Consider the following 24824-nt stretch of genomic DNA (forward strand, 5'->3'; position numbering starts at 1 on the left):
ATATGATTCGTGGCCTTGGACAAGAGTCTTTTCGGCAAGCACATGCCCCTATGTATGATACATTGCAAACTGATTCAAAGAAGCCTTTGTATCCGGGGTACAAGAATTCATTGACGCTGTTGTCAGTGATGTTAAGTCTGGTTAATGTCAAGGCCAGATATGGATGGAGTGACAAAATTTTTAGTTCGTTGCTTCAAGTAGTGCATGATCTGCTTCCAAAGGAAAACACATTACCTAAAAGTTACTATCAGGCCAAGAAGATACTGTGCCCGATGGGTATGGAGTATCAGAAGATTCATGCTTGCCCGAATGATTGCATACTGTACAAACATGAATTTCAAGAAATGCCCAAGTGCCCTAGGTGTGGGCTATCATGGTATAAAGTGAAGGATGATAACGAGTGTAGTAGTGACAAAAACTCAATAAAGGGCCCCCCCAGCGAAGGTGTTGTGGTATCTTCCCATCATTCCAAGGTTTAAGCATCTATTTGCTAATGGAGACAACGCAAAAGACCTTGCATGGCATGAAAATGGGAGAAACTGCGATGGAATGCTCCATCATCCGGCTAATTCCTCGCAGTGGAAGAAGATAGATCGTTTGTTTTTGGATTTCGGCAAAGAGGCAAGAAATCTTAGGCTTGGACTAGCCAGTGATGGAATGAATCCATATGGCAGTTTAAGTACTCAACATAGTTCATGGCTAGTTCTACTAGTAATTTACAATTTGCCTCCTTGGTTGTGCATGGAGCTAAAATATATTATGTTGTCTATGATGATATCAGGCCCAAGACAGTCAGGAAATGACATTAATGTTTATCTAAGTTCGTTGATTGAAGACTTGACAAAGTTGTGGGATGAGGGGGTTTTAGTGTTTGATGGGTTTCAGAATGAGACTTTTCAAATGCCTACAATGCTTTTTTGTACCATTAATGACTTTCCAGTATATGAGAATTTGAGTGGTTACAGTATTAAGGGTCATCATGCATGCCTTATTTGTGAAGAAGACACAAGTTACATATAACTGAAACATAGGCATTGACGTTTTCTAAAACCTCATCACCCTTATAGGCGATTGAAAAAAGCATTTAATGGAAGTTAAAAGCATGAAACTGCACCAATACAATTGACTGGTGAGCAGGTCTTCCAACGGGTTCAACACCTGAATACTATATTTGGAAAGACCCAAAAGAAGCAAAAAAGTAAGACTTGCATATGGAAGAAGAGGTCGATTTTCTTTGATCTTTCGTACTGGTCTGATCTAGATATTAGACATTGTATTGATGTTATGCATGTGGAGAAAAATGTATGTGATAGTGTCATTGGGACGCTTATTAACATTCAAGGCAAGATGAAAGATGGTTTGAATACTCGTCAAGATCTAGTTGAGATGGATATACGATCGCAGTTTTATCCAAGGTTTGATGGTAAAAAAATATACTTGCCTCCAGCTTGTCATACTTTGTCCAGAAAGGAGAAGATAAGTTTTTGTCAATGTCTGCGCCAGGTCAAAGTCCCACAAGGATACTCTTCAAATATTACGAGCCTTGTGCAATTGAAGGATCTTAAGTTGGTAGGGTTAAAGTCTCACAATTGTCACGTCTTGATGTAACAATTGTTAGCCGTGGCCTTACGAGACATTTTGCCTAACAAAGTCAGGTTATCCATAACTCGCTGTAATTTTTCTTTAATTCCATATGTAGCAAAGTCCTTGATCCTGTGAAGTTAGATAATTTGGAAAATGAGGTTGCAATTATACTATGTCAGTTGGAGATGTACTTTCTTCCTACTTTCTTTGACATCATGGTTCACTTAATTGTTCATCTGGTCAGAGAAATCAAATGTTATGGTCCAGTTTATTTGCGGTGGATGTACCTGGTTGAGTGATACATGAAGATTTTAAAAGGGTATACCAAGAATCTACATTGTCCAGAAGCATCTATTGTTGAAAGGTACATTACAGAAGAAGCCATTGAATTTTGTTCAGAGTACATTGAAAAGGCTAAACCTATTGGGCTTCCCGAGTCTCGGCATGACGAAAGAGTGGGCGGTAAGGGTTCAAGAGGACTGCATGTTATCACTCCAACTGTAAAAGATTTGTTACAAGCTCACTTGTATGTGTTGAATAATAGTAATGAAGTTTTGTCATACATACTTCGACATGAAGGTTTAGTGAAAGAAAGTAATCCAAAAATGTCAAAGAACTGGGTTTTGAAAAAGCATAACAAGACTTTCCTAGATTGGTTTAAAGATACAATCTTTGCTGATGATAATACTTCTGAAACGTTAAGAAAGCTAGCAGATGGGCCTAAAAGAAATGTTATAACTTGGCAAGGATACGATATAAACAAGTATTCCTTTTATAGAAGAGCACAAGATGAGAAAAGTACAATGCAAAACAGTGGGGTCACCCTAAGGGCTGAATCTCAACACTTCGCCAGTGTACATGATGACAATCCCTGTGTAGCTTCCATCCCTTACTTTGAGTTCATTGAAGAAATTTGGGAGCTTAACTATGTCAAATTTAATGTTTGTGTTTTCAAATGTAAATGGGTTGACAACAACACCAGTGTGTGGACTGATGATGTAGGATTTACGTTGGTGGATCTAAAGAAACTCACTTACCAGAATGACCTTTTTCATCATGGCAGAACAAGCTAAACAGGTATTTTATGTTCAAGACCCTTGTGATGAAAGGTGTTTAGTGGTTCTACACGGGAAAACAATTGGTGTTAATGTTGAAGATGATGATTCATACATTGATACTTATGTTAGTCCTTTGTCGACACAAATGTCGCCTAACATCATCAGAGAAGAAGAAGCTGACGACGTTCATGCTAATCGTAATGATCACGATGAAGGAGAATTAATTAACATCGTCTAATGTAATTTTCATATGTATTTTATTTCAATCCATTTGTTTACATAACTTATTTTGTTTTTTCATAATGTTAATTAACTAATGTTTTTTTCTTTACAGGCAAATGGCTACACCACCCAGCTCTCCTCCTCTTCCTCCTTCGACTGGTGCAGCATCACAGTCGCCATCTACCTTGAAGCGCACAAGAAACGCCACACGGCTAAGATCATTGGTGACTAGACCAGTTAGGGCAGAGAGACCGCTGGTCCATGTCGATCCTGCGACCGAGAAGGCCGACGAACCCCCACAGTAAGAAGTTAAGAACATATTTGGGGATCGTCGCTCATGATAAGGTCGATGTCACATATGAGAATTGGGAGGATATTCAGGTATTTTAGTTAAATCTTTGATTTTATTCATTGATAATAAAATTGTAATTTAGTAACAATACAATGTAATTTTTTGTTTGTCAGACTGAATTTGATACCCATGAAGCATCTAATCAGAGGACAAAAAGGAAAATACTTCAGACTGTGGGGGAGCGGTGGAGACAATTCAAGTCTGATTTGACTTCAAAATAGGCACTTGTAGCCAACAAGGAAAGTGTCGACGACATTGTATGCCAAAAGTACGGCATTGGCAAGGAGAAATGGGTTCAATTTTGTCAGAGCCGCAGAGACCCTTCGTGGGAGGTATCTAATTTGTGATTTTCATTGTTTTCAACTTTAAATTCACTTATTATAATACGTTGTAATGATGAGTTTCATTAATGTTGAATTTTTGCAGGATGTGCGAAAAAAGGCACAGACACCGTGATTGATCCTCCTTCTCCCATCAAACGACACGTCAAATGGAAGATGACCCGCACAAAGAAAACTGGCCAGATGATATCTGAGGCAACAAAGTAAATTACTGACAAAATTGTAAGTCACTTTCAATTAATAATTGTTATTATTTATGTTTATTGTGTGATTGAGTAAACCAATAAATGTGTTCTTTATAGAATTTGTTGGAGGAGCAGGCGTCATAGGGTTCCTTGGTCGCCCATGGACGTCAGGATGTACTGACTGCTGCCATTGGGCAACCAGAACACCCCGGTCGTGTGCGTGCTGCTGGAGCCGGTGTGACGATTAAGCAATACTTTGGACTAGCTCCAAGGACCTCACGCACGTCTTCCTCCATGGCTCCTAAAGACCTCGAGCAACTGACTCAACAAATCAGGGACCAGCTGGAGGAGTCAATCACAGAAAAAGTGACTCAATAGCTAATGTTATCCTTCAGCCAGATGCAGTCCCAGTTTCAGTCACAGATGCAATTACAAGGACTTACACTGCCTCCTGAGCCTGAGGTTGGTCCTTCAGCTGCTCGTGCCAGCACAAAGGAGAGTTGTGTTGATCCCTCAGGGAACGATCCAGACACGGGTGCAGATACGGGTTGTACATCGAAGAAAATCCTCCCCACCTAGTTGCCCTAGGAAGAGTTTATGAGGGATCCACAACCGTTCACAACATCCCTTTGTTGCATGATCAAATGAAGGTCAGTGTTGAGGAGGTTAAAGATGCAGATGCTCCCATTCCTGTACCCACTGAAGAGTTTAAGTTAGTGGGGCAGACACTTAACACCTTCCTTGCTTGGCCGACACATCTCGTCAAGCATTTATCAGAACAGGTATTTCAATGTCATTAAATGCTTCTTTTTTCAATTAAATTTTTCACTGTAATTAAATTATGCTAATTAACTATGTTCGATAAACAGGGAGCTGTGGGACCAGCAAAACCTGCAGATAGGCCAGATCATGAGGTCGATGATCCCCTATATCTGATGACATTGACCATCCCACAACTTTTTCTAAAGCCATTGCAGGTTATGTGGGATGCTATAGTGTTTGGGGTGTTTAATGAAGACTTCCCCTTGTACATAAATCATGAAGATCTGTCTAAAATAGCACACGGTGGTCAATGTCTTAACATCTCTGTTATACAGTTATGGATTTTGTAAGTCAATTTAAATTATTGTTAGTTACCTAAGTTATTGTTTTAAATTCATACATAATTTACTTTGTCTTAACAACAATAGGCATATGACTGAGACAAGTATGCGAGCGGGGAATGCCGATGTGTATGGATTTCTTGAGCCACAGTCCATCCAGAGATCTGGGCAATCACAAATTTGAATCAAAAAGTTACATGAAGAACTGGATGCAAAATTCAAAACGGGATGTGTACCTAAGAGCCTACCTGAATGGGTAAGTTAAACTGAACAAATGAATTTAAATAATGTATAATACTATAATAACCTATATTGGTATCCACTGCAATGCATATTGGCAAATGGTCATCATTTTGACTACGGAAAATCTTGTCGTCTGGTTTTGTTCGTTGCATAATAGGCCAGACAACTACTTGAAATGAATAATTAATAGATTAGTGTTGTTTTTCAATACATTTGCATTAGCATTAGTCAGGAACATCAATATTTTAATTTTACAATAAACATTCATGTTTGTATTCAACAGTGCTTTGAAAGGACTTAACGATATGTCACAACCTAAATCCAAGGTTGGTGCTAGGTGGATTGTTGTTAAAGTAAGTGATTTAAACAATGCTTCTACTTATATGTATTTTATGTCTGTGTAGACTAATTTGTAGTTAACGTTGAACATCTAAATTTCATTATGTATTTAGTGTAATAGACAAAAAGGAAGTACTGAGTGTGACTATTACGTGATGCACTGGATGTCAACTATAATCTTAGGAAGTTTCAAGAATAATTGGGAAATGGTAATTGTTTATTTCAAACAAATTTGATTTTGTTATGATTGGTATTATATTATTAACTTATGTTTTATTTTATCATGCAGTATTTTAATGATGCTAGACCATTGGAATCAGAGAGATTGAAGGCGCTTCACATCCAGTGGGCAAAGTATTATCTCAAAGTTAGAAATGAAACTTAGGATGTTAGGCAAATTTGTAATTTTAGTTTACTTAATTAGTTTACTATCTTGCTTTACATTTTTTACAATTCATGTTTCCTTAACATTGAATATTCTTTTATTCATAGTTATTAATAAATTTGTCATGGAATTTTTCTGCTAAAAACTATTTCAAAACATAATGAAAATTATAGTTGTTGTGTTGTGTGGTCCAATTTAAAATTTGAAGGTTAATTTTTGGGTTTATTGAAAAAAAAGACAGTGTATTAAAAAAAATTCCTAATAACAACATCGGTTTTTAAAAAAAAACCGATGTGAACCTACACAAACAACATTGGTTTTTTAGAAAACCGATGTTAACTGCCAACATTAACATTAGTTTTTTAGAAAACCGATGTTAACATATGATAACAACATCGGTTATTTAAAAAACCGATGTTAACTTTGGCAGTTAACATCGGTTTTTGTATAAAACCGATGTTAACTGGCAACGCTCGTGTGAACATATATACCTTTTTTTGTGTGTAAATCTTATTATATAACATTTGTTATTTAAATAACCGATGTTGTTATTTTACGTTAACAACGGTTTTCAAAAACCGATGTTAACGATAATAATTTCAACGTCAGTACTTTCAACATCGGTTAATAACCGATGTTGAAAGTCCTAAATAACCGATATAAAAAGCTTATTTTCTAGTAGTGTAGTAATTTATTCCATCTTTTTATAGATAAAAGGTCTGAAATGGAAGAAGTATCTTGGAGAGCAAGTTTGGATTACTAAAGCTCCAAAAGTATCAACTTGACAACAAAAATTCAAGATGAATGAAAACTGACATTTGGTCAAGCCAGAATCCATGATTAAACGAGTATGTACTCAAAATGAAAATGTTGTCTTTTGTATTTTTAGACCTGACTTATGGATATATTTTGATTCCTCCTTTCTTTTGTATAATCATTGTTTCAGTTTCAAGTTTTGTACTATTGTATTATGGGAGAGAACACTCTCAAGTGTTCATGTGTTCTTCAACCATTTCGTACCTTTCCATGTGTAAATTCGAGCTACTCATCTCCATGAGTGGCTGATTTCCATTGTTGTAAGGGGTAGATGTAGTCACTTCTGAACTCTCATGTATCTTTTGATATGAAAGATATATATTTTGCATATTTATATTTTACAATGCTTGTTGTGAAGAATTATGAGCAAGAGGCTCCAAGAGGATTGGGCTAGAGCTGCTGAAGAAGGCTCTAGGGTTCTCATGAACCTCAGGGTAGATTTATGAGCCCATGGGCCAAGGTTGGGTCAAATTATCTTTGTACATATTAGACTAGGATGTCATTATATTTGATCCTTGTATTTAGGGCTCCATAATGTAGGTAGGGTACCCTAGAAATATAGGATTTTTCAGCCCTTGTATTTTAGGGCACCTAGATTAGCTTGTGTATTAGGGGTAGTTTTGTAATTTCACATGCACTAAGTGAATATTTGATTTGTGTGTTGGGAAATAAAATTTAATTGAATTGGTAGAAGCCCAATCCAATTAAATTTTAGAGGGGGAGGTGAGCATTTTCTTACTACACCCCATTGTCACATCATATAGTCACACTTTGTGCATGTCCTTCATGCTTTACATGACTCATGACACCTAAGAACACTTAGTGGAGAATCTTGGAATTGATCTTGGATTAGTTGGCTGAACCATAACTAAAATTCACTAATCATAATTAGTGAAATTTTGGCTCCAAAGTTTGGCTCCACAAATTAAATTTCAAATTCAAGTGAAATTTGAATTGAAATTCAAATTTCCCTCCAATTTTGTGTGACACTAAGCTATAAATAGAGGTCATGTGTGTGCATTTTTTTAAACTTTGATCATTTGAATATTAAACTTCAGATTTTAGAGCTCTTTTAGAGCACAAAATTTCGTGCTCTTCTCTTCCTCTCCCTTCATTCATCTCCTTCTTCCTCCAAGCTCTTATGCATGGCCTCCTATGGTGGTAAGCTTCTTCTAGACTCATCTTCTCCTTGAAGTGGCATCTCCTCTCTCTCTTCCTTCTCCATTCCACTGCCATTCATCTTCCAAGAAGCAAAGGAATCCATTGATGAAGAAGATCCTAGGCCTACAAGCTCCAATGGAGCTTACATCATGTGGTATCAGAGCATCTTCATCTAGGTGATGTTCTTTTGCTTCCTCTATCTTTTTGTTCGGTGAATTCTCTTTAATTCCTTGTTCTTCATCTTATTCTCCATGTATATGCTCCATTCTCTTGTTGTTTGGTGCTGTTTAGAGTAGATTCAAAAAAAAACAAAATAAACCGATTAAATCTTAAATCTACACTTGTTCTTGCATTTCTATGGTTCAAATTTTGTAGATCTACTCTTGAATCATGTTTTTGTGTTGATTTTAGGTTCTATCATTTTTTATTCATAATATTCTGGTGCTGAACATTAGATCTAAATTTTCTTCCAAAATATTGATTAGAAAAAAAAAACACAAAAATCTAAGTGTAAATCACTTAATCCATGTTGTCTTAGAGTCATGTTTAGTCATAGTAATTGTCACATTATGTTCTAAGTTTGTGTTGAATTTTTATTTTGTTGATTGAATTCTAGATATATTTGTTCATGTATTCTTGTCATTCTTAGCCTATCTTTTGAATTTTGAGTCTAATTCATGCATGTTATTTAGTTCATAACATGTTCTATATCAATTCCTAGAAGTAGTCTTGTTGAACTCTTTTTTTTTTCTAAGTTTCCTGCATGATGCCTATGATGAAGTTGAGTTGTGGTGCTGAGTTGTGGCTGGATTTGTGAATAAAATAAGTCTTAAGCTCTCTTGAATTGTGTTATTCAAGATAATTGAGCATAAGCAAACACAAATTGTAACTATCCAAGCCTTAAGCAACATAAACACTACTCTTGATTTCTAGGTTGAAATTACTAGTGCTAGCAACTTGAACATACGAACTTGTATAAATTACTGGGAATTGGTCACTACATGTTTTGAGCTTAAATTTTTACTGAATTTTCTAGACATCTGGACCAAAATTATAAAAAAGAACCAAGTGATTTGAATTAAATTAAAAAATAAGAAAAATCACACAAGTTAGCAGAAAAATCAATGTCCAGGAAAAAAAAAGTCAAAGGGAAGTGTGCTTGTTGTTTTGGCTCCAAATTTGTTCTATAATTGGTGCCTATTTTATACCAATCCTAGTTTTGAAACTTTAATTGAAAATTATTGTGAAAACAAGTGCCAAAACTAGAGGTTTCTTGAGTCTTTTTTTCTTTTTCTTTTTAGTTTTTCTACTCTACTCTAGAGCCATTCTAGGTTTCTCTGTGAGTCCTAGCTTGCTTTTGTGTGCTTTTCATTGCTTTAATTGTTGAATAATCCTTGAAAATTTGTCTTGTTAAAACTCTATTGGTTTAGCTTTAATTTCATTTTTTTTGGTCTTTGGTTATTGCTTATCTCTTTGTTTCCTTGCTTGTGAGTTGCCATATAGGGAATTGGAAAGGAGGATTGGTGCCATACCTTGAAGAATTTGAGTCAAGAAGCAAGGGGCCAACCACCTTAAGAGCTATTGGACTAAGAAGCACTCCAAATTGAGTGAAACACCAAAGAGAGAATAGCCACCACAATTAAGGACTTTTTCTTTTTTGTAATTTTGTAATTGGCAATTTGCTTTGCTTTCATATTTTGTAACAAAAAGGCCTTTCATTGGAAGTAAGTTGGGAGCCTCCAATAGGTCACCCTACTTCCATTTGTGTGTAATAATTTTAGGCAATTTTCCCTTAGGATAGTGAGTGTTTTGTTGGAAACCTTAAATGAGGTCATCCAAACACTCTTAGGATCCGCCTAGTTTGCATTTCTTGCACTTTAAATTTCTTGCTTACTTTCATAGCTTATTTCCTTTACTCTCCATTGTCAAACCGCCTAGGTAGCTTGCCTTTTACCAATTAGTTTTTACCTTATCTTTAACACCTCTTTTAGTGTTTATTTTGGCTAGTTTCAACCATAGTTTCTTTTACCTTTTGTTTTCAAACCCCCAACAAGAAAGAACCATAACTTAGGAACCAACATGAGTCTTCACTCTTCATCTAGTGTTAATGGTGATGGCTCTACTCCTAAGGACCCCTTGTATAAGATATTAGATGAGTTGAGATCCCTTAATTTGTGGAAAGAAAAACAAGAGAGAAAAGAAAAAGGTAAAAAAAAAGAGTGGAAGAAATAAGTCAAGATGAAAGAGAGAAAATAAGAGAGGAAGAAAGAAGAAAAATAATGAAAGAAATGAAAAGAGAAAAACATGCCTCCTATAGTAGTCATGACTCTTGCAAAAGTTTAAGTGAAGAACTTAGCGACTATTATAGAGGGCGTCATAGTTCACATACTAAACATCACTCCCAAAGAATAGAAAAGGATAGAAGGTCTCAAGAGGTTAACATTAGCCTCCCATATTTTCATGGAAAAGATAATGTTGAGGCCTACTTAGATTGGGAAATGAAGGTTGAACAACTTTTTGCTTGCCATCATATTAGTGAAGAGAGAAAAGTTCCATTGGCAACCCTTAGCTTTCAAGGGTATGCCTTCTATTGGTGGATTTTCCTTGTTAGGGAACGAAGGATTCATGGGGATCCTCCTATAGAGTATTGGAATGATCTTAAGAGTGCCCTTAGGAAGAGGCAAATTCCCTCCTACTATTAAAGGGAGCTTATGGACAAACTCCAAAGGCTTAGACAAGGGAGTATGAGGGTTGAAGAATATATACAACAAATGGAACTAATCCTTTTAAGAGCTAGACTTAGGGAGGAGGAAAGAACAAACATAGCTAGGTTCCTTAGTGGGCTTAATATGGAAGTGAGGAACAAGGTTGAACTCCTTCCATATAGGGACCTAGATGAGCTATTCCAACTTTGTATAAGAGTGGAGCAACAACTTAAAAGAAAGCCTTCTTCAAAATCTTATGGCTCTCACTCTTATCCAAGGAATGACCAAGCCCATGGAATTTTAGGGGCTGAACCTTCAAAACCCAAGGAAGATAAGGGTAAGACCATAGAGAAATACACCCCTAAGACTAGTTCCCAAGAAAGGACTAGCAACATTAAATGCTTCAAATGTCTTGGGAGAGGTCACATTGCCTCTCAATGCCCCACAAAGAAAACCATGATCATGAGGGGTCAAGACATTTATAGTAGTCAAGAGGAGACTACTTCTTGCCCTTCCTCTGGTGGAAGTGAAGATGAAGTAAGGGGTGAAGAGTCTAGTGAGGAAGTCTACCCCCATGAAGAAGGTGACCTCTTAATGGTTAGAAGGCTCCTTGGAGGTCAATCTTGTGATCTATCTCAATCCCAAAGAGAGAACATCTTTCATACAAGAAGCAAAAATTTTAGATAAAACTTGTTCTCTCATTGTGGATAGTGGATCTTGTAGCAATTGTTGTAGCACAAGATTAGTTTCCAAGTTGAACCTCACTATCATTTCCCAGCCTAAACCTTATAAACTTCAATGGCTCAATGAGCAAGGGGAAATGATAGTTACCCAACAAGTGAAGGTACCTTTCTCGATTGGGACATATAAGGATAAAGTTAATTGTGATATAGTTCCCATGGAGGCATGACATATTCTTTTAGGAAGGCCGTGACAATTTGATAGGAAGATCATTTACAATGGCCTAACTAATGAGAATACCCTCACCCATCTTGGCACTAAATTTGTGTTGCATCCTCAAACACCTTCACAGGTGGCCAAAGATCAACTAACTATGAAAGATAAGAGGGATGAGGAAGAAAAACTAGAAAAACAAAAGAAAAAGAAGGATAGTAAGGCTTTGTCTTCAAAGGCCAAGGGGAAGGAAAAAGAGGAAAAGGATTCCTCCAAGAAGATTGTTAAGAAGGAAAATCATTTTGCAACAAAAGGTGATATTAAAAGAGCCCTCCTTCTTAAACAATCTCTCTACCTTCTCCTATCAAGGGAAACATCCCTTAGCACTGCCACAATTCCTACATTTGAGACCTTACCCCCAAAGGTCCAAGAACTCTTACATAAATTTGGTGATATATTTCCCAAAGAGATACCCCCTGGGCTACCTACTTTAAGGGGAATAGAACACCAAATAGATTTAGTCTCAGGAGCAAGCCTTCATAGTAGGCCAGCTTATAGGACTAACCCTCAAGAGACTAAGGAGATAGAGTCTCAGGTTAAAGAATTGTTGGAGAAGGGCTGGGTCCAAGAGAGCCTAAGCCCATGTGTTGTGCCAGTGTTGTTGGTGCCCAAAAAGGATGGTACATGGAGAATGTGTACAGGTTGCATGGCCATCAACAACATCACTGTAAAGTATAGGCACCACATTCCTAGACTTGATGATTTGCTTGATGAGTTGCATGGTGCCAATATCTTTTCAAAAAATGATTTTAAAAGTAGGTATCACCAAATCAGGATGAAAAAGGGTGATGAGTGGAAAACTGCTTTCAAGACCAAGTTTGGTTTGTATGAATGGCTAGTGATGCCTTTTGGGCTCACTAATGCACCAAGCACCTTTATGAGGGTTATGCATCATGTCTTAAGGGATTTCATAGGTAGATTTGTAGTTGTTTATTTTGATGATATTTTAGTTTACAGTAGGTGTGGCGTCCCTAAATTAATGACTGGTTTAATAGTAATAATTTAAATAACAAAAACCATGGTAAATTTTTTTTTTCTTCTTTTTCTTTTTCATTTCTTTCTCTTTTCACCATAACTAGGTTTAGAAGGAAAATCCTCACTACAGAGTCCTGAATGGCCAGTTCACAACTCTATTCGGAGTCATTTCTTTCTTACCGCTCATAATCTCTAAACTATTTTGCTGTTTCAAAAGGAAGAATGTACCAGCCATTACTTTAGGTCGTCACATGAAAATAGAAGAATAAAATACGGTCGATAAACTCTTTTACAAATAAATTTGCTAATGCTTTCTTTTCAAATAACAAGATCGATCATAAACGCATTCATCATTTAAAGCTGTCCAAAATATGGGAGTTTTACAAAATACATAGTGTCATCCAGAGCAAAGGTGTCCATAGTGATGGCTTCAGCCACAAGTATACAATAATCAAATTCCTATACATCAGGTCTACCCATACAAAACAAAAGAGTAAACCTAACAGTCAGTCCTAGATACACCCACCCTCAAAATACACAAAACTAATCCAAGGAGCTGTCCACTCCACCGTGCGCTGAAGCGTCCGTGCAGGTTCATCTGGATGCACCAAAGTAGCCGTGAATCGAATGGTGCCCCGAAATCGGCACCTCGTGTTGCCTTCGAGGGTCTCCCAAGCTCCCTCTAGGCACTCCATCTCTACTCGATCATGGATTAGCTGCGCCGCCATCACGATCTACAAGAAAGAAAAGAGAGGGGTAGACTCTTTCACAAGAATCTAGCTATGCCGCCACACAATGCATCTCATAACCACTACATGCAATTAAAAGGGGTATTTTAAGGCTTTTCATCTCTGGTAATCGATTACACAGCCTTGGTAATCGATTACCAGAGGCTAAACTTGAATTACACAGCCTCAGAACATGAAATATGCAATAATGCACTGTGTAATCGATTACACATGCCTGGTAATCGATTACCAGTGACCCATTCCTCTGTGTAATCGATTACACAGGCTGGTAATCGATTACCAGAGGCTTCCACCATCTCCCAGTTCCCTTTTTAAGCCTGGTAATCGATTACACCCCTTGGTAATCGATTACCAGAGGCTTCCTTAGCTTCCTGACCTCGTTTTCAAGCCTGGTAATCGATTACACCTCGTGGTAATCGATTACCAGAGACCATCTTAGCCTCCTGTCTTCATTTTTTTAGCCTTGTAATTGATTATCCACCCTTGGTAATCGATTACCAGAGGCCATAACCCACATATCAATCAAAGTTCACAGCTGGCCAGCCACCACAAGCCTCCTTGCTTTGTGGTCTTTGTTCCTTTTATCTGTTGACTGCCAGGAGCTCGCCTGCTTAGGTACATCACAGGTTCTCACTGATCGACTATGCCCGGGTTGGGTCGGGATTGGTCAAGCTTGGTTTTGGGCAATAGCACCCCACCTGACGTCCCCAAGGTCTCCTGACCCCCGCGACATATCTCCAGGTACCACTCTGTGGTCAACAATAAAAGCAGGAAGTTTCACCCTTCAACACTTCCTCATCTCAAGCTTGTAGGATTATGGGGTATCCATCACATGTGGTACTAGGTGGCGGTCGGGCGATGGTGCACAACAAGTTTTCCACATCCACAATGCGCACATAAACCCACCATCCCCTGTTGCCCACCTCCATCTGAGCTCACGTACTCCCACGTAGCCCATATCCTCGTTTCTCTCAACACCGGGTCCCCATCAATCCTCTCAAGCTTCCACAACATCCAAGCAAAACAACATTCAAACAGCACAAGCTATCACAGCCAAACAAAACAGGGCAAAGGCAGAAAACTCTGCCAAAACACCAACCAAATCACAGCTTTTCTCACTTAAAGACCCCAGTAACAATTCCTTCGATCCAATTCTTTAACCGTTGGATCGACTCCAAAATTCTACTGGAGGTCTATAGTGCATAAGCCTACATTTTGACAGTTGGGATCTACTAGCAAACATCCAGAACTCATTCTGCACTACTCTTTCCACAGCCAATCACACACAAGCATTTTTCTGCACTTGTGCAAAATTCTGCTGCACAATTTCACAGCAAAAATCTGCACAAAGTGCAGATTTCGAAAACCACACTTCCCCTCATCCAATCTTGCCCAAATCAAATCCTACAAGTCTCAAATCATGTATCAATCATGTCTAACCCAAAGTCAAGCTTCAAAACACAGCAACACAGAATCTAGGTGTCCAAAACCCCTCAATTCAATGGGTTTTCTAGGTTTGAAAAGTGAAGTTTAGAATGAGGTAAATTTGAAGCAAACTCTCACCTCACACAAGTCCATAACATCAATCTAAACTTGCTCAAACTGAATTTACACCTAAAATTCCACCGAATCAAAATTTGACTCCTCAACACCCAATTTTGCCATAGAAATGGCTCTTTATTCACTTTGATCATTTGTTTTTCTCTCTAGCACAGTCCAAGCTTTCTCCCAAGTCCTAAATGACATTTCAAGCTAGTATTAACTCACTTTAACCTCCATTTACCACAGAATTCAGACTTAGCCTTCCAACTCTCAAAGCCTCACTCTTTTTCCACTCATAACATCACATTCTCACTTTCTAACCCTAGGTTAGTTCTACCCTTCATCTCTAACAGTTTTCCATCAGCAATTTCAGCATGTAAACATCACCAACATCATCACAAAAACCCTAAAACAGAATGGGTATGTTTAACTCATTCAAACATGGCAATTTCAACAAGCTTTCAACAAATGTCTTCACAAATAATCATCACACAGCAGAAACCTAGCAAGACTACCCATCATATCTCCCCAAACCCCATACCCACAAAAATCAAAGGAGAAAGAAGTCCACCCAAACCTGAAATTTCGAAGTCCCACTCGTAGCCACGCACTTCACAACTCCAAAAGTGCCCTCCTTTCGCGATTTGGAGCAGAAATGAGCACCAAAGGTTGGAGCTTTGTGTGGAGCTTCAATGGAGAATGAGGGAGAAAGAAAGGCAACGTGAGGGAGAGGGAGAGAGAAGGCTTCTGCAATTTTCTGCTGAGTGAAGAGAGAGAGAGAGTTGCTTTTTTTTGGTTTTTAAAGGCTTTTTCCTCTTTTCTTATTATTTTATTCAAGCAATGCCACATGTCTCCATTTGAGTGGAGCAAGAAGGGCCCACTTTCTCTTTTTGACTGTGACCCATACTCAGCCACAAAAGTGAGAAAAATCTGACTTTTGAAACGCTAAAATCCTGCCTCGGTTTGCGTGCCGTTTCTCTGGTTCCAGTTTCTCGCGTTTCTCTGCGTCCGTCGGGGCCAGTTTTCGAAAGTAAGCAATATATATATCAAAACGCTCAGAATAAAACCCCGAGCGTGGTTCAGAGGTTGGTTTCGTTAAATTTTAAGTCACACACAAAACGATGATTTTTAAACTAATTACTTAGGAATAAACCCATAACCTCCCAGTTATGGATTTCTCTTCCTTAATTAGCCTAACCCACATATCTTGCCCCCACTATTCCTACCCTTACCAAGAACATATATGCATATACACTGAATAATACTTATATATATATAATCATTCAAAATACATCGTTTCCAAAAACTCCGGGTAGAAATTTTCAGGATGTTACAGTAGGAGCCTAGATGATCACTTAGGACATCTCAGCCAAGTTCTTTCAGTCCTTAGGAAAAACACCCTATATGCAAATATAGAGAAGTGTACTTTTTGTGTAGATAATATAGTTTTCTTAGGGTTTGTAGTTGGTAGAAATGGGGTCCAAGTGGACCCTGAGAAAATCAAGGCCATCCAAGAATGGCCCACAACAAAAAGTGTGGGAGATATTAGGAGCTTCCATGGGTTAGCAAGCTTCTATAGAAGGTTTGTTCCTAATTTCTCTACAATTGCATCACCTCTCAATGAGCTAGTGAAGAAGAATGTGGCATTTACCTGCGAAAGCTCAAGTTGAGAGTACAAGATGAAGAAATAGACTTCAATGTGTTTGAAACCAAGCATCAATCCAATAAGGATAATTCATGCTTTATGGTGGACATTATAGACAAAGTTTGTTCCACTTCTAAGTAGCAGCTGGCTCATGCAACTTCATGTTTTTTTTTAAAAAAAGATCAAAGCCTAACATGGCAGGAGGCTTGCAAAAAGGAACTTTAAGCCTAATCAAAAAGTTTTGGTATGCAATTCAAGGGTTAAATTATTCCTTGGCAAGTTGAAATCCAAATGGTCTGGACCTTTTGTCAAATAGTAGGTGAAGCCATATGGTCCAATCATTGTGGAAGACCCTCAACAAGTAGAAACTGGGTTGTCAATGGTCAAAGACTAAAACCATACTCGGGGGATGCAATTGAAAGGCTCACCACCATCCTTCATTTCAATGATCCTTGGGGATCACACAATGTCAAGCTAAAGATACTAAAAGAGTACTATCGAGGAGGCAACCCAATTCTATTTTCCTTTTCAATTACTAAATTTTAGTTTTTGCATTGTTTAAGTTAGTTGTTTGTTGTTGTGTTACTTGTTAGTCAAGTTTTCTTTTGAACTAGGTTTCCTTTGTGATATTCATGCATGTTTAAAATTTGTATGAATTGTGTGTTATTGTTGTAAATACATGTTTATGTGTGAGTTTAGACACCATTGGTATGTGTTGAGATATCAAGTTGATCAAATTATGCAATAGGTTCAAATTTGTAAAAAATGCATACTAGACTAAGTGTTAGTTAGTTTTGGCTGGAAGCCACTCACGGTCACTCCAAGCCAAATATCACTTAATTGGTTCTTTACCAAAATTGTGTTTTCTGCTAAGCCATTGTTGGTGGCCTAACCAAAACCCAATTTTCAGTTTTCCTCAAATATTTTCAAATTAATTTCACAGAGACTCTCTCTCTTTTTCCAATAACTTTTTCAACCCCATTTCTCATCACACTTTTGCATAGATAATCCCTCCTTCTTTTATAATTTTATTTCCATCACCAATCAACTAATCACATTCATTTCAACTTTCCCATTACAGTGCACCTTTCCCATGTTCCCTCAATTTTTACTATCCATTGTAACGACCTGTCTCGTCGCTACGACATCACTACTCTAAAACACAACATCTCAATTTTAAGTGAAAGCTCCATTAATTTGATAATGAAAATGATGGTAAATTTTTCGCAATATACATTTACCAAACAATTCACAAATACATGAATAAATACATGCGTATATATATTAAATCACTGTACATCATTCACATGTCAAAACATAATTCAGTTTTTACATGTATCTAAACCTGGGCTTTACATGCCCAATCAAAATAATCAAGGAACCAACTAAGGAAGAGTTGATCACAAAACACAACTATATCCCAAAATAAACTCCAACATTATCATGTCGGCTTGATGGCTCTAACAAAAGACTTCCCTCCAAACACATCTATTGCTACTCATCTGCTCCCACGAACAAAGGTTCATGATTATCACAGGTACCAACCACACATTACAAAATTGCAACAGTGAGTTTATTATAAAAGATCAATAAACACTAGATGATAATGATTAACAAGAAAACAATAAAAACAACCACAATCATTCTTAATAATCCATCAGTTCAACATACACTTAGCAGATTAGTCATCAACTTTTTCTACAATTCAAATCAATTATGCTCAGAAAGATGCATGCACCTGACTCAACTCTCCAATGCAATGTGGTACCATTTGTTAGAAAATAGCCTAAGCGTGTCCATATAACACTCTCACTTAGGAAAACTAGCAGCAACTGTCGAGGTCATCCTGTCATGCACAAGTAACTCCCCCCCCCCCCCCCCAATGTTGATCAACATGAGTCTCAAGGGAATTTCAAACCGAGTGATATGCCCCCAAGTACCAACATTTTTCGTCATGAAAAACCACATGTACTTACTAACAAAGTTTATACTATTTCCATGCAATTATGAAGTATGAAACATGTGAGCCATCAATGCATCGACCATGGATAGTTAAAAATTCTAAGCAATCCCCTTCCTTGTCTAGTGACGCTTGAAATTTTTAAACCAATCCCCTTCCCTCTCCAGGGATATCCTACAGGTCACTACACCCCATGTACATACATAGCATACATCCATCACAATGACATCTTCAACAGCAACATCATCGCATCTCTATGACATCATCAACATCAATGTTATCTCATCTCAATGTCACCATCAACGTCAACAATCATCTCATCTCAATATCACTCAATATCATCATCACCACAAGCAATCACATTTCATATATATATATATATATATATATATATATATATATATATACATGTAAATTCATGCCTAGGATTCATATTTCCTAGGTCTTCAGACATGTCAACAACATAAAATAACAATTCATTATACCACAAGACTGATATTTTAGGGAAAATTCTAACTTAAAGAGGAGAACTATGGTATACAAAACAAATTCTTATGCCAATTTAAAATTTAATAAGAGAAGTAAATAAAAGAACAAATATAAAATTTTGGGCAGAGTCTCCTCTATAATTAAGATTTTTCCCAAAAATACTAATCATTACAACAACAACATCATTCATAATTTTCATTCATCAATGGCAAATATATCGCATCCCATTAGTTTAAAACACAACTTTTCTTGAAAACCAACACACAATAGGGACAAACATACATTTCAATAATTGGGTTCCCTGACCCAAATTATGGACTCAAAAGCCATAAACAAACAATAAACTCCTCTCACGTATCTATATCTCTCCGTTAGTTCCTGGTGGCATTGTTTTGAGATCTCTAAGGTTCACATCCTTTGGTCCAAACACGAAGCTCTATATACCAAATCGAAGACAATTCAATATAGATTTCAAAGACAAGGTTAACATTAATATTCGGGGTCAAATACCCATTCAGTTTTAAAAGGGGACTAAATTGGTGTCTTTGATCTCTACATCAAAGAGATGTCATTTTGAAATTCTGATCACCCCAATGTGATCGGGGTTTAGCAAATGTCACAAAATGAAATCTATTTTATAAAAGGCATCATTTACAACGTTTCATTTTCAAGAGTTTTTCAAAGGAAGTGTAAAAACATCCAACAACGATATCCAAATCACAAGAGATACAAAGAGGGGTTCAAACTAACTAGGAGAAGACATAGAAATCACGGTCACCTCGACGAAATCATGAAAAAAGGGTCGAGAGGTCCATTCTTTACCGAATCCTCAAGTTGATTTTAGAGGATTTTTCTCTGATTAAAGTGTTCCTCTCCATGCAGTGGTCCGGTGGCAAGCAATGGCAACTCGTGGCAATCACCGATGGTCGTGGGTGGTGGAGGAGGAGGTTTAGGGCTTTGGGTAAGGGTTTAGATAGAGAGTAAAAAAAGGTGAAAATTGTGTTTTTCACGTTGAAGAACACATTTATAACCTGCACATCTCGCTTAGTGAGCTTGGCTCATTTATTAAAATTTTGGCGCCGAGTGCAACATTTCACGTTAAGCAAATTTTATCTGTTGGCTGAAATTGCACTTAGCGCTAGTCTTGCTCAGAGAATTATTTCCTTCGGGTGGAGTTATGCTTAGCATGCTGGTCATGCTAAGTGAGCTAACCATAGATGTTATTTTGCAAATCCCAACAGTCAAAATGTTCATACGTGGGTTGCAAACCTACACTTCAAGTTTGAAGGCGATCCAACGGTTACCGAGTCTAAGATTATGATTTTACCGAAACAGGTTTTGGGTCAAAATTGAAATCACACATTTCCAACATAGATCAATCAAACTCCAAATAACATAACATCCACACCAAGCAGTTGCACAAGGATAATTCATACAACACTTCAACTAATCCAAATTAATCAAATAATACATGAAATACATCAAACATTCATTTTTAGTTATCAAAAGTTCAGGGCGTTACACCCACCTTTTTTTTACTTTTCTCTTCCCATTATTCTCCAACTGCTATTCACTTGTCTCTTCCAACTCATAGAGCATAAAAGGGAGAGTGACCTTGACTTTCACTCTTACGCCTATTCCATTCCAAGAACATCACTTCCATCACACAATTCCAGTCGCTTTCTACCTATACATGACCTCTATGCTTTCACTTCATATTTTCATCATTTTCTGCTCATAGGGAAAAGTCTAGGGTTTTTGTTTTGCTTTGTTGTGTTCTGATTCTTAAATAGGGAACACCATGGTTTTCATTGTTGAGATTCTGAGGTTCATTGTTAAATGTAAAGGGTTTTGGTGTCTTGAATGCTTAAGATTACTGCATTTTCATACAATCCTTTGTTGTTGGACATATAAAAAAGATGTATGTTTGTTGATCTGTTGTTTATGCATTGAGGTTTTGACTTTGAATGCTAGAACTTGTGTTTATACCCCTATTAGTTGATAAAGGCACTAACTTTTCTCAAGCTTCATGTTTGTTACTAAAAATTGTTAGTGTTTGCATGCAGGGTGTAAACACATGTGCCTAGTTGTTGAGCCTTTTCTGCTTTGGTTCATCCTTGTGAAAATCAAACCCCTTTTTATCTTTGCGCATGTTCTGACTTTGTGTAGTTGTTGTTAGTATAAATGTGTATTGGTGTACTTTGTCCTTTTGAGTTCTAGAACCCTTGTTTATCCATGGATCCACACTTGTCTGAATATTCTAAGAAGTTTCTCTTGAATGTACCCTTAGGGATCACTTTTGTGTCCTTGTGCTTGTGCTATTTGTCACAACCTACCTTATGATGGGACGACGAAAGAAAATAGATAAATAAAAGCATGTTTGTCTCCTTGGGAGAAAATGAGTGGGGGTCGCCACCAACGTTTATTTAAGAAAAACGTTAGAAAAACCCAAAAGAGGTTTATGAATTTTGAAAAGAAGGGTTTTGGAGTTTTTACGTGTAGGGAAAGTATTAGCACCTCACGCGTCCGTCACAAGGGACGACAACCTTTAATTGAGTGTGCAAAACGTGACTTCAAAATTATTTATTTTCCATCTTATATATATATATATATATATATATATATATATATATATATATATATATATATATATATATATTCTATTATTATTTATTATTATTATTTTTTTGAATCGACAAGGGTGTTGCCCTTTCTCCTACGTATCTCCGACTAGAATGAGAAAATCAGACTTACGTAGTTCTTTAAATAAGAATACTCATGTTTCTTTTTTGAAAGATTTATTTTAAATGCAAACCAAAAAGTCATTAAGAAGTTGGACCTTGAAACGATCTTAAGTGATATTAGAAGAAAAAAAGCTTGATTTGTGAATTGTTTTTTTTTTCACTTTTGGTTTTGTTTATTTCTTTCGAGTCATACTAAAAAACCAATTTCATGACACTAATGACCGATTAGAACCAAGCCTTATGGATAAAATGTAATTACCAATGATAAGTAAAGAATGTGACATCCTGGAAATTTCGACCCGGGATTTTGTAAACGATGCATTTTGAATGATTATATATATAAGTATTATTCAGTGTATATATATATACTTCTGGTAGAAGTAGGTATATTGGGGGAAAGATACACGGGTTAGGCTAATTAACGAAGAGAAATCCATAACTGGATAGTTATAGATTAATTCTCAATTAATTAGTCTAAAAATTATCATTTTGCGTGCAACTTAAAATTTAACAAAACCAACCTCTGAACCACGCTCGGGGTTTCATTCTGAGCGTTTTGATATATATATATGCCTACCTTCGAAAACTGGCCCCGACGGGTGCAGAGAAACGCGAGGGACTGGAACCAGAGAAACAACATGCAAACCGAGGTAGGATTTTAGCATTTCAAAAGGTCAGATTTTTCTCTTCTTGTGGCTGAGTATGAGTCACATCAAGAGAAAAAGTGGGCCCTTTTGGCTCCACTCAAAAGGAGACATGTGGCATACCCTTTTTTTTAAAAAAAAAAGAAGAAAAGAGGAAGTCTTTTAAACTAAAAAGCCACGTTCTCTCTCCTCACTCAGAAGAAAAGAAGAAAAGAAGAAAAGAGGTAGACTTCTTTCTCACATAATTTCGTGGGTATTGGGTGTTTGGGAGATATGATGGGTAGTTTTACTAGATTTATGCCTTATGGTAGTTATTTGTGAAGGAATTTGTTGAAAGCATGCTAAACTTGTCATGTTTGGTGTGAGTCAAGCTTACACATTCTGTTCTAGGGTTTTACGATGATATTTTGTGATGTTTGTGTGCTGAAATTTTTGATAGAAAACTGATAGAGATGAAGGGTAGAGTTAACCTAGGGTTAAAAGGTGAGAATGTAGTGATATGAGTGGAAAAGTGTGATGCTTTGAGGGTTTGAAAAGCTAAATCTGGATTTAGTGGTAATTGGAGGTTAAAGTGAGTTAATCCTAGTTTAAAATGTCATTTAGGACTTATGGAAAGCTTGGGTTGAGCAAATGAGGAAAATGAGTGACCAAAGTGAAAACAAGAGCCATTTCTAGGGTAAATCGAGTGTTGAGGGGTCAAATTTTGATTCGGTGGAGTTTTAGTCGTAAAACCAGTTTGAGCAAGCTTAGATTAATGTTAAAGACTTGTGTGAGATGAGAGTTTGCTTCAAAATTACCCCATTCTCATTTTCACTTCTCAAACCTTGAAAATCCACTAAAATGAGGGGTTTTAGATACCTAGATTTTGAATTGCTTTGGTCTGAAGCTTGTCTTTGATTTAGATATGATTTATACTTGATTTAGGACTTGTAGGATCCAATTTGGGCAAAATTGGATGAGGGCAAGAGTGATTTCGAAAATCTGCACTATTATGCAGAATTTTGTTGTTGAAATGTGCAGCAGAATTTTGTGCTTGTGCAGAAAATGCTTATGCATTGCTGGTTGTGGAAAGGGTAGTGCATATTGGGTTCTGGACATTTACTAGCAGATCCCAACGGTCAAAATGTAGATTTATGTATTAGGGACCTCCAGTAAAATTCTCGAGTTGATCCAACGGTTAACGAATTGGAACGAAGAGAATGTTACTGGGGTATTTGAGTAAGGAAAGTTGTGGTATTGGAATGTGTTTTGGGCAGAGTTTTATGCCTTTGCCCTATTTTATTGGTTTTGGATAGTTCATGATATTTGGATGTTGAATTGCTTGGATGTTGTGGAAGCTTGGAGGGATTGATGGGAACCCGATGTTGAGAGGAACGAGGATAAGGGCTACGTGGGAGTACGTGAGCTCAGTTGAAGGTGGGCAACTGGGGATGGTGGATTTATGTGTGATTTGTGGATGTGGAGAGTCGACTTGCACCATCGCCCGATCGCCACCTAGTATCACATATGAAGGGTACCCCATAATCCTACAAGCTTGAAGTGAGAAAGTGTGGAAGAGTCAGTCTTCCTACTTTTATTCGTTGACCACAGAGTGGTACCTGGAGATATGTCGCGGGGGTCAGGAGACCTTGGGGACGTCAGGTGGGGTGCTATTGCCCAAAACCAAGCTTGACCAATCCCGACCCAACACGGGCATAGTCAGTCAGTGAGAACCTGTGACGTACCTAAATAGGCGAGCTCCTGACAGTCAATCGATAAAAGAACAAAGACCACAAAGCAAGGAGGCTTGTGTGGTGGCTGGCCAGCTATGGATCTTGAGTGATATCTGGAATATGGCCTCTGGTAATCAATTACCAAGGGTGCATAATCGATTACAAGGCTTAAAAATGAAGACAGGAAGTTAAGATGGTCTCTGGTAATCGATTACCAAGGGTGTGTAATCGATTACCAGGCCTAAAAATGGGATCAGGAAGTTGAGAGGGCTTCTGGTAATCAATTACCAAGGGGTGTAATCGATTACCAGGCTTAGAAATGGAGATAGTATGTTGTGGGGGCCTCTGGTAATCGATTACCAATACTGTGTAATCGATTACACAGAGTAACAGGCCACTGGTAATCGATTACCAGTTATGTGTAATCGATTACATAGTGCATATTGCAGGTTTTCATGTTCTGAAGCTGTGTAACTCGAGTTGGGCCTCTGGTAATCGATTACCAATGCTATGTAATCGATTACCATAGAAGAAAACCCTTGAGGCATACCTTTTAACTACATGTAGCGGTTATGGGACGCATTGTGTTGTTAATCGTAGTTAGGTTTCTCGTGAAAGAGTCTACCCCTTTCTTTTATTTCTTGTAGATCGCGATGGCAGCACAATTAATCCATGACCGAGTGGAGATGGAGTGCCTAGAGGGAGTTTGGGAGACCCTCGAAGGCAACGCGAGGTGCCGATTCCGTGGCATGATTCGACTCACGACTACTTCATTGGTACATCCAGAGGAACCAACACGCACGCTTCAGCGCACTGTGGAGTGAATATTACCTACACCTACTCCATATCGACTAGTGGAGCCAGTCCAAGTGATAGAGGTGACGTCATCTGAAGAAGACCCTGAGAAGGACCCAGA

The sequence above is a fragment of the Glycine soja genome, chromosome 2 (assembly GCF_004193775.1).
Source record: "Glycine soja cultivar W05 chromosome 2, ASM419377v2, whole genome shotgun sequence".
Classification (NCBI taxonomy): domain Eukaryota; kingdom Viridiplantae; phylum Streptophyta; class Magnoliopsida; order Fabales; family Fabaceae; genus Glycine; species Glycine soja.